The 17603-nt window shown below is 39.1% G+C and overlaps 1 long non-coding RNA gene across 4 annotated transcripts in view; it reads right to left on the bottom strand.

Moving 5' to 3' along the window:
* The window catches only part of LOC134142405 (uncharacterized), a 36426-nt gene extending 19073 nt beyond the window's left edge, over nt 1-17353 (bottom strand). For all 4 annotated transcript variants that reach the window (XR_009958865.1, XR_009958863.1, XR_009958864.1 and 1 more), the window contains exons 1-2: nt 17259-17353; nt 16997-17064 (exon numbers count right to left, since the gene is read on the bottom strand). This is a non-coding gene — a long non-coding RNA (uncharacterized LOC134142405). The remainder of the gene's footprint in view (nt 1-16996; nt 17065-17258) is intronic.
* Between the last annotated feature and the right edge of the window lie 250 nt (nt 17354-17603).

Raw genomic sequence — 17603 nt, 5'->3', positions numbered from 1 at the left:
CCCCGGTTATACCCATTAGGCTGTCACAGACCCTGTTCCTGCTCAGACAGTCATAGGCAGCAACAAGAGTGACAGCTATCAGGTATGTAGAAGCCGACGCTTCTTCCCTCAGGTCCCTCTTGGTACAGTACGTTCGTTGCCACAAAGCCCTTTCACAGAGGCTATTGTGAATGTTGTATGTCTGAGCCTACTGTAAATTCCAGCTGGATGTCACCTCCGGGATCAATACCGGTGCTGGTATTTGTATCTGGACAATTAAAACACAGCCTACTTGCCGGGACTTGGTTTTCACTGGTCATTTTTCTTCCATGCAGAACTTCCTCTTAGCAGTGTTACCACGTAAATGTTTGCACCTAATAGGCGAACAAAGGAAAACTTAAGTATATATCTACCATGTCTTCCTCACAGATTTATCTGTGGTGAGTTGGGATCAACTAAAAGCCAAGCTGAACCTTTGCTGAAAATGAAAGAAACAGAACTAGATCCCTTTTCCATGTTTAAAAAAGTTTCATCAACAGTTTCTTAATATGTTAAAATGTTTCAGACAGTTTCTTAGTGCTTATTTAACCACACTTTTCATCTATTTTGAAAACACACTATAGTAAAAATGCTAATTATTATTTCTACTAGTTTCATCTGGAAGAGTAAATAGCATGGGAAAGCTGCTTATTGCACGTTTCCACATGACCGAAACAAGGAATTACTAGAAATCTCACAAGAAGGTCTGCTCTTATGGGATTTCCAGACCAGTGATGTTTGGATATATTAAGTTGCGACTTGTTCCTATATTAACAAAAACAGTTCTGCTGAAGTTTGAGATTTATTCTTCAGTAGGTCATGAAGAAAAAATTGGTAGAGTTCAGAATTATTATGCATGCTTATGAGTATGTGTGCATAAACACCCTCAAAATCTATACACAGATTAGATTTACAAAGTGCAATTCAGTAATATTTTGCAAAGCAATAAAAGCACTTGACAATTGTCATGAAAAACAACAATATATTTTAGTTTTAATAATGAAAATGTTTAATAAGTAAGATCAAATTATCAGCTTCATGGTAATACAACACAAAACTTTTTTTCCTGTCTGTACCTTTTATCTTTACTTTTACCAGTCTTTTGAATCCACTTCTAATATTTTTGCAGTTTATTTTGTTTCACAATAGACTGATTAATTGTTTTTACACCTTTTATCTTGGGTTTCAGGAAAGATAATTTAAACAGAAATGTTACTTATTTTTGTGAGCAACTCTGTCAGGGAAATGGGTGTTGCTTGATTCAGTCTTTTTGCATGTAGTATGACAGTTATTTTTTATATCTCTAGGTTGAAAGAAAATCTTTAGACCTATTGTCTTTGAAAGCTGTTGTCCTGTGTATTTTGTTGTATCCACTCTGGAAACAGAAAGGCAGACTTCGGCCTGATGTATCAAATGTAAAATAATCCATTTTATTTCACTGGATTCTCTTTTACTTACTAGGCTAGTAGATTTTACTTACTCAACATCAGCTGGTGATAAAACACTTTAAGAATAATTTAGTTTTCAAAGACAAGTGGTTTTCTTTTTTCTCTGTATGAGACATCATAGGTACAAGTGCCCTAGAAGTGGTTATCACTGAGACTACCTACTTTGTATCTGAAGTTCAGATTAAGACAGAAAAGATTTTTTCCCCTTTGCCACAATTACTTCACCCTTTGAAGAAATTCTTTCGGATTCCATTCCTGCCTCCTCCAAGCTCTAAAGAATACCATCGTAATTCAATAGTGGCCAGACATCTGTATGTGTTTATCTAAGTGAAAAATGTTGGAATGAATGTTGCAGTATGTGATTCTTGGTAGATTTTTAAGTGCATCACATTCAGACATTGGAGCTGATGCTAGATTCGCATTACTGAACACTTAGTAATGCATTGGCAGGATTCTTGTTTACTCTGAGGGCCTTCTGGGGTGCAGAAGGCCCACAGTGGCCATGGAAGGGGGGCCTTTTGTAAATAAGAACCAGGGTCTTCAGTGTCACTTTTTCTTGATACTGCATTGGGGCTAAGTTTAGTATTGTATTGCCTAGCAGCTGGTGCCACTCTGCTATACTGCAGCCAGAAGGACAAGTGGACAGACAGTTTTCTGCTTTATTAAGACATTTGAAGGTCAGAGTATAAAAAGGGTAATTTCAATCAGAACCAGTCTATTTGCTCAACAGACTAATGGAGCTACTGTAGGCTGTAGATCTGAATGCATACAGGGACTGTGAGCTAATTCTGAGGACTGCTTGTCGAGTCAGATCTGTTTGAGTCAAATCTCAGTGCACCACCCCATTAGGTCATTCGTGAGATGTTGCCTCCTGCATAGCAGGTGAAACAGAAAGTACAAAAAAAAGAAAGAAATGGAGACCTTGCATTGTTGAAAAAAAACATAAAACTCTGCCTTAAGGATTAGCATTTAGAAAATAATCTGCTATTGCTCTTAGTGTAATCCTATCAGACATGCTAAATTCAGTGTGGTACCCTTTGCAGGTACTGCCAAGTACCAGACAAATGCTTTCCTTCCAAATGGTTGGGAGTAAAAAGCAGAGAGTGAAATAAAAAAAAGAGATTAATTTCTTATTCTCACCTGATTAATTCTTGTAATGCCAACTAGCATGATGTTGACTGCAATAGAAGGCACGGTTATGAACACACTGCTTTCTCTTGAAAGAAGAGAGGGATTGCAATGCTTTAATTTCAAGTGTAAACATCAGAATTTATTCTGACATGATAATAATTAATAAGGATTTATAAGCACTTTAAGGAATAATAGTATATTCAAAACAAATATACACGTGTGTTTAGAACCTTAATATAATCCTCCTCTCATGCACAATCTACCTAGCCCTAGCAGACTAACAATAGCAACAACAGCAATTATATAGCAACTGTAAGTGAATAACATTTTTCAAGATACCACAGCTACTGTATTAGGAGGGAAAAAAAAAGCTAAACAAATTAGCAAAATGAAAGCACAGCACAGTCCTTAATCACATAGATGTCTCATTTAAATCAGTGGGTCTACCTATTTTCATATAATTATACGTGTTTTTAAGACATGCATGGTATGTCACAAAACTGTGTAATCTTGTAATTGCAGCTATCCATATCCCTTATGTTTTCCCTACCTTTGGGGAAAGGACTGTTCTTTTGTTAAGTATTGTACGGTAGAGAGTATAGTGGGATGCAGGCTTCTTACAAGAGATTGTAAACATGGTGCTAATATGCATAGTAACAGAATCTTAGCTTAAAAAAAAATTAATCAGTGCTGAAGAGATGGTTAAGTACAGAAGTTACTCGACCACAGTGATACTACCCGGCCGTACAAAGTGATAGGGCAACAGGGTAAACAGCCTCCTCCACTTTTGCCATGCTCCGCAAAAGTAGGAACAGTGGAAGCCAGACCAGGTAGGTGTAATTATAAACGGGGAGTTCTGGCGGAGATGGGGGAGTGCAGGTGGTGGGAGAACAGTAGTAAAATGATGTGTTTTATGTTACTGGTGTCCTGCCTTTTATTTACTTTAGTCTGCTGGCAGGATGTTTCTCTGTAAACATTACCACAAAACACTTAAACAGGAATAAAAGTAACTTTTATTGAAAGAATTTAAAAGTAGTCTCTGGAAAACATGCAAGAAACCATGTGGACTCCACATCTTCTTCAAAGTAGACTGAACACAGCAGGGATCTGCTACTGTCACCAAAAACAAATCCAAACTGCACCTTTTAATATTTATATAAATGAAAGTACAAATCACAATTGTTGCCTGAAAGTGCTAACATTTCATGACAGTAAAAGAGTCAAAGTCGCCTTTTCAAACTTGTAATAGAACATGCAACACCAAATTAAGCCTGTAGTTCTGGCATAAACCAGCAACATCAGGACAATAGTGCTTACCACATATTGCAAAATATAACTTTCCATTCTTTAGACTAATTAGAGAGGCAGCCAGTAACACCACTATGGTTCTGTCAGCATTTCCACAATAAAACCCCCTTTATAACTTGGCTGTAAAAAATTAGCTTCAGGCTGAAACTTGGCATGCCATGGTTCACCCCAGCAGCAAGTCGGGCTGTGCTCATGGTTGTGTGCGGCTTGCTGATTGTTTCCAAAATACAATTTTTCATTAAAATTAGATTTGCTACTTCTTGGAAGACAATAATTAAATGAATCAGTATTTAAATGAGTGTAGTTACATTCTTTCTTGCAACACATTAATTGTTAAAATACGAAGGTTTCAGATGAGCAGTATATTCAGCTTTGTGACACTTGTTTTAAATTAAACCTTCTCAATCGTAGTTTGAAAGTGAGGTTATTGCATTTGCACATTGACCTTCCTTTACATGGCGTAATCCTGACTCCATGGAAGGTATCAAGCAGCTTCACAAAAAAAATGATACAGCACTGACTTTGACAGGAAAGGGAACAGTACTGGCCCCACAAGATTCAGTAAAATACCAAAGACTGTTCAGTTAGTTCCTGAAGCCCTTGGAAGTATTGCTCCAAAAAAGAGGATCAGTGTCTCCCAGAGCTGTGGGAGTATGCAGACCACTAAATGATCAGATAAAGAAGCCATCAATGTCTTTGTGCACTTTGTACATAGCAGTGTCAATGTCAGCCTTTCCTAGGCTTGTACCACAGCCCCAACTGAGGGATCTCTTACAGTGATTGATGGTAAACATTCATTTATTAAACATAAATATTGTGGATATACTCAGTGCATAAATTCAGAAGTGTGTACACACTCCAGCTATTCTGAAAATTCTGAAGTGAATTGAATATCAAATGTTTCTGTTTCAGCTTTGCTATGATCTGCAGATAGGCCCAGAGAGTCTGGACATCTACAGCCAAGCACCTGGAAATGCTACAGTATGGAGACAGAAGTTAGAAGTATTTACAAGGAAATTAGAAAGACTGGTAAGATGGACATTGTTCACTCAATTCTTTTTCTTCAGGGAGTCTTCCTCCCTGAGTCTTCCTAACATAGTTTAACTTGTTTGTTGTGTGTTTTGGTTTTTTTTCCATTTTTATAACCATTGATTAAAAAAATAAAATACAGAGAGATAGGTCAAAAATCCAAGCCACAGAAGCCTAGCATTGCTTCTTCCAAGGAAGCAAATAAGAAAAATAGTCTAAAAATATATAGGAGAGGGAAAATGCCATCTACTAGCACTAAAATATTCTCCAAATAATTCTTCAGTATGAGTGTCATGAAGAAAACTAACAATCCACATCCAGTATTCTTCAATCAATGAACAGTTGAAGAAGAAAATTAATACTATGTAGTAGAATAACCAATTATAAGACAATTCAAAAATCTATTCAGCATAAGCTCATTTTCGCCAGGCGTGGATGAGATCTGAGAGAGAAGGGACTGAGCAAGCAGCACTGAGCCAGCTCGCCAGCTTCTTGAGCACAGTGCTTTGTCACTACCTAAAAAAGAAAGCTGATGGCCGGTGAACAAGTAAGAGCTCTGTGCTCTTCCCATCTCTTATGTACAAGGAGTCCGCTAAGAAAGTGGGCCATCAAGGTAGAGATAGATTCAGGCCCTTAGTCAGACTCGTTCCAGCTTTAATTTTCTAAAACAGTGGCTAGCCTCTTCCCCTACCAGGATATCCTTGAACACATAAACCCAATTAAGCTAAGGTAAACTGATCATTAGGCTTTCAAGTTACGTGTCTGCTGATATTTTATAAGGCTATAGCCTACTTAAAGTTTCGCCTCCTGCAGCCACCCACGGCTGACCCTGGGAATCCATTGAAACAACAGGCAAAGGCTCCTAAATTTCTGGGAGACTCTCCAAGTCTCTCACAATTATAGAGGCTGTCCAGACTGTGGTGGTTCGCACCAGGGTTCTTCCAAATTTCTTCTTACTCTTCTTAGCTGGTGAGGCAGCACCCTCCCTGAATAGCTGGTGTGAGGCACACCTGACAGTGTGCAAGTCCAAAAGACTGTGAAGGGAGCACAGGAGACACACACATATCCCTACTTACGCAGAAAGTGAATTCCATTTGTGACCTCGAGGACATGTAAAATTTTTATGATATTTTTCCATTTGCAATAGTTGTCACACACAAGCTGCAATCACACAGATGTTCATCAAGGGCCAGCATCTAGCGGAAAACTAACAAAATTTCGTGCTTAGTGTTTCATGCTAACTCCCCACCTTAGTCCCTCCTTCTCTGGACAATTCTCCTTTATGCAAAATATTGACAATGTTGGCAAAAGCAAACAACTCCTGTCCTCCAGGAAAAAATGCTGATCCAGTAATCAGACACATTTTAAAATACATAAACTGAATTTGTTAACTAAGAGGGAATGTTTCACTCCCTAATCCTGCTGCTTTCCCATTGACTCTACACAGCTAGTTCTGTGGTTTTACTGATCCCTTTTAAGAAACTAATGTCAGTTCTGCTTATCCTAACTTCAGTTCTTACAGGTTTAGCTCCTACTTAAATATGCTGCAGAACTACGTGGGCATATACATCAGTGAACACCTAGAAGGACATTATGGAAAGGTTCGCAGCCCTGGCCATGGCTAGTCTCTGCCCCTCCTCACACTCACTTTCCCCTCGCTTTCGCTCACTTTTTTTTCACACATATGTGAGCATGACAAGGGCTGCATGCATTTGTTTATGCTATAACAAGTCTTTTGTGATGACGAATACTTCGGGTACTGTTTTGCTTGAAAAGGTGTTTTCTCCCTTTGACTCACTTTCAGTAGTATGCAACAGTCTATTGGGATAAAGTACTATATTCTTAAATCTTTGAATGTGCTGACTACACTACATGGGTCAAGCACACATGGCCCAGCTCTTTACTAATCTCTGTGGCACGAATTGGAAAGTGAGATAAATGAAAAAACTTGACAAAGATTTTAAAATGCAACAATTAATGTATTATAGTTCAGGAATGTAATTTATGGATGTTTTTTGTGAGTTACTGGGACTATTCAATATCCATACTACTATGCTGTCATTTCTTATAGCTTGTGGCCTCCATAGTTTCATGCACCGAACAAGCACTTCTAAATCTTTGAAGATATCTTTTTTTCCACTTGGAATCCTTTCATTCATGCTATTTTATCTGAAGGCGTTGTCTGACTCTTTTGCCTCTTCCCAGGCCCTGCTCATGTTTTCAAGGAATAAAAGACTCTACAGACTGCAGTTTTGATTTCTGTATTTCTGCAACAATATTCTCTGTGATTTCTACAAGGTTGTACACAATCCTGCTGAACAAGAGCTTAGACTGCTGCTAGCGACTTTGTTGCAATTACAGCAAAGCAAAAAAGGAAGGCATAAATCGAGCCAGATTTTACCTACATAATGCAGGCTATAGGAAGAAATATATACGTTGGGCTGAAATCAGAGGTGACATATGAGGTAAGTCAGGGCAAGTGAGTGTATCATAAATTAGTCTGAATTAAATGATCAAAAGTGAAGATGCAATCTGTTATAATGGAAAAGAGACATAGCAAAGGATAGGATAGAACACATTCCTCCTTGTATCTCAGCTTCAAACTATTATTAAATACGTACCTCCGACTGAACCTGAACCAACCTGACTTACACGGTATGGTTACAGCCTTTCACCATCACTTCTACCACTGTCTGTGAGTGGTCTCACAACAGAAGAGGGCTTGAGATAATGGAAGAGTGAGTGGGAGTTTTAAAAATGTATAATTGGTATTTTGAAATCTCGTAATACTCTTCACTAGAACTTAACCATTTTAAAGAAGCAAGTACAGAGAAAATATACACATTTCTGTCTATAAGCAGTAAGAATACAGTTAATAATGATGCTACAGTGCTACACTTACCCATTGCTTTCTTGGCATGTGTTAAAATAAAGCCAGCTTGGTAATTTGTGCTGTCTGACAGCCAACAGGAAATAGCAGAAAATGCTACATCATAGGTATTAGCACTCTTGTCTGCCTTTGCTGAAATTTTGCGTGATTGTACCATACCAGTTGCATTGCCCAGAGGGTCATTACAAGCTCCCCTCAACAGTTCACATCCTCTGAACCCACCCAGGTCACAGCTGGCGTGGAGCAGGGCGATTCCAGGGAAGTCAAAGTGGTGTGCTAATGATGAATTTAGCCCTTTGTAAAAAGAGACTGATCTCCATCTTTTCTCTTTATAGCTCTAGCCAGGTATTTTCATTTCTAATCTAACGACTCATACGAGTGTCTTCATCTTTTTGTCTGAAGCACTCAGTCTCCCAATGATGAGCAAAAGCTAAATTATACAAAGCAACATAAAGGAGATGCCAGTTATGATTAAGCTACATTAAATGCACTCTCCTACGTATGTTAATGTTTTATGCACGCAGCTGAAGGGATAGGAAAACAGTCTGGAAAATAGATGCAAATGAAGTTCATAGGAACGGCTGCATTTCAAATAGAAAGCATTAAGGAATGGGAATTGCCTCTTTCTTTCACCCATGTCTCCCTCCTAACTCTATCAGCCAACTTTCTGCTAACCCTCACTCTGCTTTTAGTTATCAACTTGCTTTTTTATTATTATTATTTTGTTCATAGGAAAAAAAAGTAAGTAGACAAGAATGAAAAACAGAATGAGATGAATATCTGGCAGTGTTTCATGAGAAGCCTGTCCTAGAGAGAACAACAACAATCTAGATTAGGTTCAACTTTTCTTTTTGCTTGTTTTAAGGACAGTTGTTTGGCAGCTCCACACTTCCCATGCCTGCTTTGCAGTTTATGTATAAATGTAAACTTCCTCCCCTGAGAATCACCCCGCAAAGAAACAAATGATAATGGAAAAAGTTTGGGGGAGGTAGTTGTAGATGATAAAAACCCTATGCATCTGTAGTAACATACTTTGTATAAAAACATAGTCTTTTACACTCATATGTATGAAGTTTAAAACACGATGATTGTTTTTTTCCCCCTAACCAGTAAATATACAAATAGACATGCAGGAACAGGCGGGAACAAACAAATCTAAAGATGACAGATCTACACAGAATGTTGTTAGTATGCCAGATCTTATTAAAGAGCAGTGGGAGGCCTTGTACACTACGTACCAGCTCTATGGGGACCTCCATATTTAAAACAAGATAAAAAAAAATGTGATTTGAAAAACCTCTCATGGGCAGCCTTCAAAGGCACACACAGGTTCTGACTGGATTAACATTTATTGACTGTTTAAGCCTGCTTTTTTGCTTCAGGACAGAGATACACGAGTTTAATTGCAGAGGCTGTTCTGCCAACTGATCACCAGAGTGGCAACCAAAGCTTTACTAATCGGTCCTTCATTAAAGAAAAGTCTCTATTACAAAACAAATTAAGCATGCTCTGATGCTAACCTACAGGTCCAATGGCATTACAGCAAAGTTTAAGCTGTTAGAGCACTGAAAAACTTATTAAGGTTTAGCGCTGAGATAGCACTTTTGTATTGATTTTACAATACACAGGTATTATGATTTATGGAGTGCTAGTGTCACTCTAACAAGCTGAAGGACACACAATATCATCTCCAACATCATTAAAATTCAGAAGCCTCTAGAACTAACTCATCAACCACTGTACATTGTCACAGACTATGGAGCTATATTCCAGTTGCAAAACGCCCTCAGCTTTCAGGACAGTTGTCTCTTTGAATCATGTAGATAAGAAACAAAAAGAGAGAGAAAGAACCCAAAGTCCCTATATGCTTTAAAATTTAACTAATGAATTGCAAGTGCCTAGTTCATGTAACCGAATGGCACTATTATTTAATATTACGTATAACAGAGTGAGTTTTTCTGCCTTCTTCCATTGCCTGAATACTAAAGCACCAGTAAGTATTAGGTCTATCGGAAATATCTTGTTAATCCAGACGGAAACAGAAAGGCTGTGCCGTATTAGGCGAAAGCCACGCGTTGTTTTATCACGTTCTGTATCAGGAACCTGTTATCTCGCTGAAGTGCGGGTCTCCATCCTCTCTCAGACTGACGGTACCCCTCCCTCCCAAGGGGCTGCTCTAGTTCCTTTCTCAGAAAGAGAAAGAAAGAAAGAGAGGAAGGAAGAAAGAAAGAAAGAAAGAAACCCCCCCCCCCACCCCCCCCCACCCCCCCCCGGCTAGTACTGTTCCCTACAACAGGAGAAAATTAGCGGCCGGTATACGCGCAGTCGCAGCTGCGGGCTGGTTTCGCGGCGGGCGCTGCCCCGGGGCCGGCGCTGCGCGGCCGCCCGGCCCCGCGCCGCTCCGCGCCGCCCCGCGCTGTCCGCGCCGCGCCGCGCCGCCGGCGGTTCCGCGGTGCGCTGGAGCCCCCTGTCGGCGGCTCGCCGCACGGGCGGCGGCGGCGGCGGCGGGGCTGCCGGCGGCGGGGCTGCCGGCGGGGCTCCGGAGGCCTCGCCGCGCGCACAGCTCCCGGGCGTGCTCCCGCGGGCTGGAGACCGGCCGTCCTGGTCAAAGCGAAAACGCGCCCGTAAGCGTAAGGCACGCCAAAACACGCGATCCGAAACACCCGGTTTCTAGCTAAAATTATTTTTTTTTCAAATGTACGCCCGTAATTCCTGCAATGCAGTATTAAAGTTCCTGCTCTTGTACCTCCTTTATCAACTTTGCATTATTAGTTTAGATCTTCACAACTGCTGGGGAACATTCTGCACAGAGGCACCGCTTTGCCACCCTCCCAATCCAAGCCCAGGAAAGCACCCTCCTGGAGTTTGTAAGTCTGCTTGTTGAAAGTGCACAAATTACAATAATATCTATAGCTGAATGCACTGAAATGAATCTTGAATATCTAAAATAATTTATCCTGGCAAAATCCGGTTTTATTATCCTGTACCACGTTGACTAGTCACTGGTTGTGTCGATAGGAACCCTTAAGCCTGCTTCTGTTCTGTTGTGTAATTCATTTAACCCACATGTGGTCATTTGCACCAGCGCTACCAAATCACTTAAAAATGAAATGTGGAAATGACTGTACAAACCACCAAGCACATTCTTTTTTAGTAAGCAATATAAGATGCCCAGAATTATTTAATAAATATTTCTATTTTTTTTCCACAGAGATCACTGGTTGCTTTATTTCTTACCTCAATTCATGGTAAGTGTTTTATTATTAATATCTTTATTATTCAAATACAGAAAAACGTGTTCTGCAGATCTTTTATGTGTGTGTGGCTCCCCTTACAAGCGGTGGGAATGCCTCATGTGAAAGGAGTTCAAAATCAGGCTATTGGATAGCTAAGCTTATTAGAAAGCACCGTTTATCTAATGAATTCCAAAGTGTCCTAAATTGACAGAGCCTTTTTGTGTGTCCCATAGTTCTGCTTAAAATACATCTCTAATATTCATTTTCTATCCAAATTCTGAATTGTGTAAATATCTTCTAGCTTTCAGTACACTTGAAAATGTTATTTAAAGACTTGAATAACCCCTACATTATTTTTCTAAATAAACCAAGTTAAAAACTGTAGCCTATTGATCACTTCTATCTTAGATGACCCTAAAGCTCCTTAAATTTACCTCTTAAACTGAGCAAAGTCTTAATTCAACTAGAAGTGTCTCCTGATTTCAAATTGCACTAATGCACAACAAAATTAAATTCAGAATTTAAACAAGATCAGACTCTCACCGCAATATGTGAATAACACTTGGAAGTCACTGAATGAAAACCACCATGAAAGTATAAATTAGCATTTCTGTCTGCTGGGAATTGCAGTACCTCCTTTTTTGGATCTCTTACAAATCTACTAAAAATCCTACGAGACTCAAAAGGTCCTGCAAAATGCCCCTCTACTATGTGCGTAACAGTAAATTCTAAAAAATAAATTATTTTAAGTCTTCTTTAAATGATTACAATTTATATATCAAAAAGATTACATGCCTTCCAAATTAGTGTAAATATATATTAGTCGATGGCTTATTAGAGCAGCTGAAGTTGTTCGTATTTTTGATGCTTATATTTTTAATAGCAAATTATTTATGAGAAAGTAAGAAACTGTTTTTTTTCCAGTATCTCCAAAAACACTTGATTGCAAAATTCAATCAATCCTAAAATTAAAATTAGGAGACAGGATCAGCATGAAAGCAATTGTGTTATAAGTCAGCGTTAAGATGTTATTGATAGAAAAGCTAATGCAATACATTTTACCCTGTCACACGTTTCTGGCCCAAAGCAATTTGCCAACTAGCTAACCACCTCAGCATAAACACTGGGGAGCCCCTGCTGGGTCCTGGAAATCCCGCTTGTCTGCAAGTGCACAATATACAAGGAAAATCTCCATAAAGCTCAGTGCCACAGTTGAATACAAACACTCCTCAGGTCCTGCTGTGACTTGGCATACCCCATTGGACAGCTGGAAACTGAGAGGAAAGGAGCTGCTGCCAATAACATGTTACAAGGGATTTTCAACGTAAAGTTTCCTGGAAACAGGCAGCAACTGATACAGTTATTTTGCTGGAAGATATTGATGTGATATATAAGATATATACAATGATACACAGCTGCATTTATTAGGTACTTGCCACGATGCATGGTAAAGCATAGTGCCATTCAGTGCATTTTTGGTATGATTTGCATGCCTGGGCTAAGAATCAAACCCTGAAAAATTACAAATAGAACTTATCCCAACCTTATGTTTTACCTAATACAGTTCTGGAAAACAGATATTGTCCTAAATGACATTTTCTTGTGTGTATCAAAAGGATTTAGCTTACTAAGGGTTATGAATGTGTATCTAACACCTTTGCAGCTGCAGTTTACTGTAGATAGAGTGCATACAGTAACTCTTTCATTTCTTCTTGGAACCACTTGCAATGAAGTGCTACTGGCAATCATTAAAAAAAGATTGCTCTTTTTATGTAGCTTGAATATATAAAATGGTACTTATCTGCATTCCGGTGTAAAGATTGCTTGAAAGACAATTCAAAGATATAAATGAAACTGAGCTAAATTACGGATTGGCGTACTCCATAGTAATTAGTCTGAAGTAATATAATTTTTAATGTAAAGAAGCTACATTTTCTAACTCTGCCTAAAAGCCTAGCATTCTCTATGTGTTATAATAAATTAATGCAATAAAAACAAGTACACTTATCCCATAAAGAAGCTTATTAACCAGACTGCTAGTGCTGCAAAATTTGGCATACAGTAAACAATACTTTTTTTGTTAGAATAATGATGTTCAGTTTATTCTTTTACACTGTGCAGCACTTGGGGACCACATCCATTTACCAAAATAATGCCAAATTAGTACTGTAAATATTGAAATCAGACCTTTCAGACTAACCAGTGGCCTAATTTTCTCTTCAATCTGCTCTTAATCTCAATTCATCAATAGCACTGCCTTATTATAGGACTTTGACAGCGAGCTAGGGCTTTTGATAAATTATACATCTCAAGCCAGATTTAAAATTTGAAGCTCAAGTGCTAATTATCTGTACAGGCCTAGTTAATAACGAGATTTCTTGTTAAGTATCTGATCACAGCATGGGCATCATTTGTCAAGAACCTCAAGTCTACCTTGGAGACTAGCTCTTCGAATTCTCCCTTGCCTACCATATGTAAAATTGGGATCTTTGTTTCTATAATAACCTTTTATTAGGAAGCTGACATAATGATTAAGTTCGCTGTAGACACATACAATGAGTTAGACAATTACCCTTGCTGCTTTAAACTACTCAAGCTCCTAGCAAGACAAAATAATTAATATTGAATTTTAATTTGATGTGTTCCACATTTAAACCCCAATTTGCAAAGTACACCTGGAAGGCTGCCGCTGTTTCCTTGCAGTTTGTGCTGATGAAATAAAGGCTCCTGCAGTTTGAATGTAAAAGCACAGAAGGCATGATGCACCACAATCACTTCTCAGTGGAGCAAAGAATTTTCTAGCATTAATGGGAAAGGTAATTACCTAGGTCTAACTTTATAGCCTTTTCTCTAATGAAACTATAATCTCCCAGGCCTACATGGTTTAAGCATTTACATGATTTTAACGATTTCACTGCCATAACAGTTGTCACACATGGTAATTTAAAAACTCAGTGCCTTGAAACAAAGATGCTAATTATATTTCTATATTTTTATTATTGAAATAAAACTGGACTGTGTGAAGTGACAGAACCATAATAAAAACAACCATGCACTGCATTGCTTAAGTGAGTGGGGTGCGGGGGGGAAATGTTGATATTTACTTGTAGGGAAAAAGGCGCCTGAGAGCTTTCACAACTGTACCTGTTAACCGTGCTGAGTGGTTTAATTCCTCTGAGATCTGTCGCTGAGGCTAAGCACACAATCCGCTCTGAGGACCCTTCATTGTGCCAACCTCAGGCAAAACTCCCATTGTGCCAGACTGTGTAGTCATTCCCTTATTAAAATGGAAATGATTTTCAACTGTAACCACCTAAGCACACGTAGCACGTATATACAACATTGCTAATGTAACATAGAGTCCTCAAGCCATTACTGTCTGATAGTCTAATACTCTTACAAGTGTTACTGCAAATTTCATGGCAAAATGTCCATTGCTATTGGCAAGAACTTTCCTGTGTACAGATCAATTTGAGTCTGAAACTTTTGGAAAAATGGGTGTATTGCCTGACAAAGGACCTCAGCACTGAACGGACCAGTAATTTACAGGGTGTATTCTGTGGCTTGATTCCAGCGTTTTGGAATACTACCTCATGTGTCTTTTGGGGCTGGGAAGGGGTTCCCACCCGCCTGACATCATCCGCTATTCTTAGCTTTTGCACCGTCTCCTCTATATTTCTTTGCTAGCCTCAGTTTTTATTATACTAGAAGGTTTGGCTGGAATCTCACCTTTATGTCAGACATGCACACTGGCAGGGATGTAACACCGTTAGTAAAATCTGCTTTCCCGATGACCTCATTTCCAGGGCTGGGACCCCAGCAAAGACACTGGCTTTACTCAGATTTAGTAAGGCTGGATGACTGCTTTAGTGTTGGCTTTTGTCTGTATTGGAGAACTTCACATCTCTAAATGAGCTGAAGTCAGCTACCAAAATTTTCTGGGAAAATCTGATTTGATGTTGATCATCATGGCACAGCTCACAACCACTGACTGTGTGCCTCTAGTGCAATGTTTGGGTACATATCAAGATATGAATTTCCCCAAAAGGCAGGTGTGCTCGTGCCTAATGATGATGCCTTCTGATTTTATCAGCTTGTAAGTGACACAAAATGATAAAAGTAATAAATAAAACCCAAAGAAATTAGAAGCCACTTTGCTAATAGAAAGGTGAGCCAGAATTTTGATTTTGCGCAAAATTCAGGTTTTTACAATTCTATACTGGGATAAAAAGACAAGAAGACAAAATATATTTATCGATATTATTTTTTTCTAGAAGGTTTGCTGCCACCAATTTCCCTTCAATTTCTTTATTTTATGTATTTATTTTTGCCGTAATGCAATATATCAAGTTAATCACAAGGTTTCCTGGAGTCACAGTCTAAGAGGACTGGCGGAAGATATAGCTGGGAAACCCCATGGTCTGAGTCTTTCTAAAGCAAACTTTTGAAGCAGTCCAAGGAAATAAGACTTTAAGTAGTGTCTTTTTGGTAACAAATTCAAGTGATCTGAATGACATTGCAAGAACAGATCTGGTAGAACATTCTAAAAGAGTTAACTTATGACAAATCCCTGAGAAGAAAAGGTCTGAACAAAAAGCTATGGACAAAGAAATACGGAGAACTGAATACAGTGATTAAACATAGGTTTCTCCTTTAGCCCCTGAAACTAGTATTTCTATATACTAATGATAATATCATTATGAGAAAGACCAGATAAGACCTTGGATAAAAGTGTAACAATCCTTTTAGCATGGGGTGGAAAAAATCTATCACTACTTAACCTTGTACCAAACCAAAAAGAAAAGGATATTTTAGGTTGGGGAGGGACAAGGATAGCGGGGAGTGCCCTGTAAGAAAGGGAAGAATTAAACCATGCTTTCTATCTCATCTCAAGAGGTACACTGCATTCCAGAAGGATAAAATGCAGCATGACAACATGAGATGATGGAAAATAAAAGCTTTCTCCATCAAAAGCTTTAACTTACAAATCTCTGCAGACCAGCATTTACCATTATATTTAAATACAGAAAGATAATTTCTCATTCTTTAGGGATTTAAAATTCAAACGTCCTCTTAGACCTGCCTATAAGGAAAAAGTTGTCTGTAACGCTTTGTAATGACTTTTTCAGCATACCTTTAATGCTAAGATTGCTTCTGCTTTATTTGCCTCAGCAACAGGGTAACTAGATTAACAAGTGACATGGGGTACGTAAGGCTGTCAGCTGCCCGTGTTTGTGTCGGCACTCTTCCACCAAGGAAGGTCATTTACTCCTCTCCTTTCGCTAAGGGGCATGCTACCTAGAGATACCTTGCACTTACAGTAGGGAAAGAGTAAAATCAAGAAGATGGGAGAAATGAAAGTGCAGTGGGTTGTCACCAGTGGTAATCTGTTGTGCAATTGTGCAGATCCTAGGGCAACTAGGACCTGCTTTAGCACTGTCAGGACATACATGTCTGTGGGATTTGCTCCGAGTCATATCTCTTTCTATACCACGGGCCACTGTAGCTGCTCTCTCATCATGTGTTACTTGGCGCACATCCCTGGCAACCACAGTCACCCAGGAAGGGCAGGCATTTGCAATTAACCTAGCCACTGCTATGCACCACATAACCTGCTTCCAGTGCTCCCGGCAAGGCTGTTTATTCACAGAGCTCAACGTAGCACAAAACTATTCCACTATTCTTCTGCATTTGTTCAGTGTTGCGTTTTGTGTACCTTTAAAAAGCAGGGCAGCTGAGTGACCATCATAGGGCACAAGATTAAAAGCTAAAAAATCCAGTGACGCTCAGCTTTGGGGCACTTTCCCCACTACTTTGTTTACAGTACAAAGTTTTCATAACCCATGCTGGTCATCATCTTCCACACAAATCCCTGAGTTTCCAGCACTTAAACTGGGCTCTAGAATTCAAGGGAAAAGCACTGTTATCCTGCTCACCTTTTAGTGCTTGAATACCTGAGGATTCTGGGAGAAGCCTTGCACCCCCGTTTTGAGGACGTCTGCACCTGGAAGATGAAGTACTTTGTCAGTTTTGTATTGTTTCATTTCAAAGCATAGATTTACAATAATGGTGTGACGTTAGAAAAGATAAAATAAGAAGATTCATTATTAAGATGGTAAGGAATGACAAGACTCTTCCTTAGCTACTTTAGTACACCCGTTAACTAAATATACTGCCTAATTAGCCTCTACCACTTACCCCAGGGAGGGAAGGTTCGGAGAGCTACTGCTCTCCTGCTCCTCCTGTTAGAGATGACAACCAGAACGAGCCAGAGCAGCTGCTCTGAGCCTCTGTCTGCTGCAAAGACGAGGACAGGAAAGAAAAAAAAAAAAAAAAAAAAAAAAAGCTTTCTACTGCTTGCTTCCTCCTGGTTTCCTATAGTAAGGTACTTCCTGTAACATTACAGGTAGTGCAGAAGATCACATAATTTCCTCTCTGTTCTCTAAAACATCTAGATTGCCATTGTTATTGAATACATTAATTAGTAGATTCACGACTTTAGCCTTTTAAAGATGTTTTGGAAAGGTTCTGTATCACATGATG

Source organism: Rhea pennata, chromosome 6, assembly GCF_028389875.1.
Source record: "Rhea pennata isolate bPtePen1 chromosome 6, bPtePen1.pri, whole genome shotgun sequence".
NCBI lineage: Eukaryota > Metazoa > Chordata > Aves > Rheiformes > Rheidae > Rhea > Rhea pennata.
This window is presented reverse-complemented; position numbering and strand designations above follow the sequence as displayed.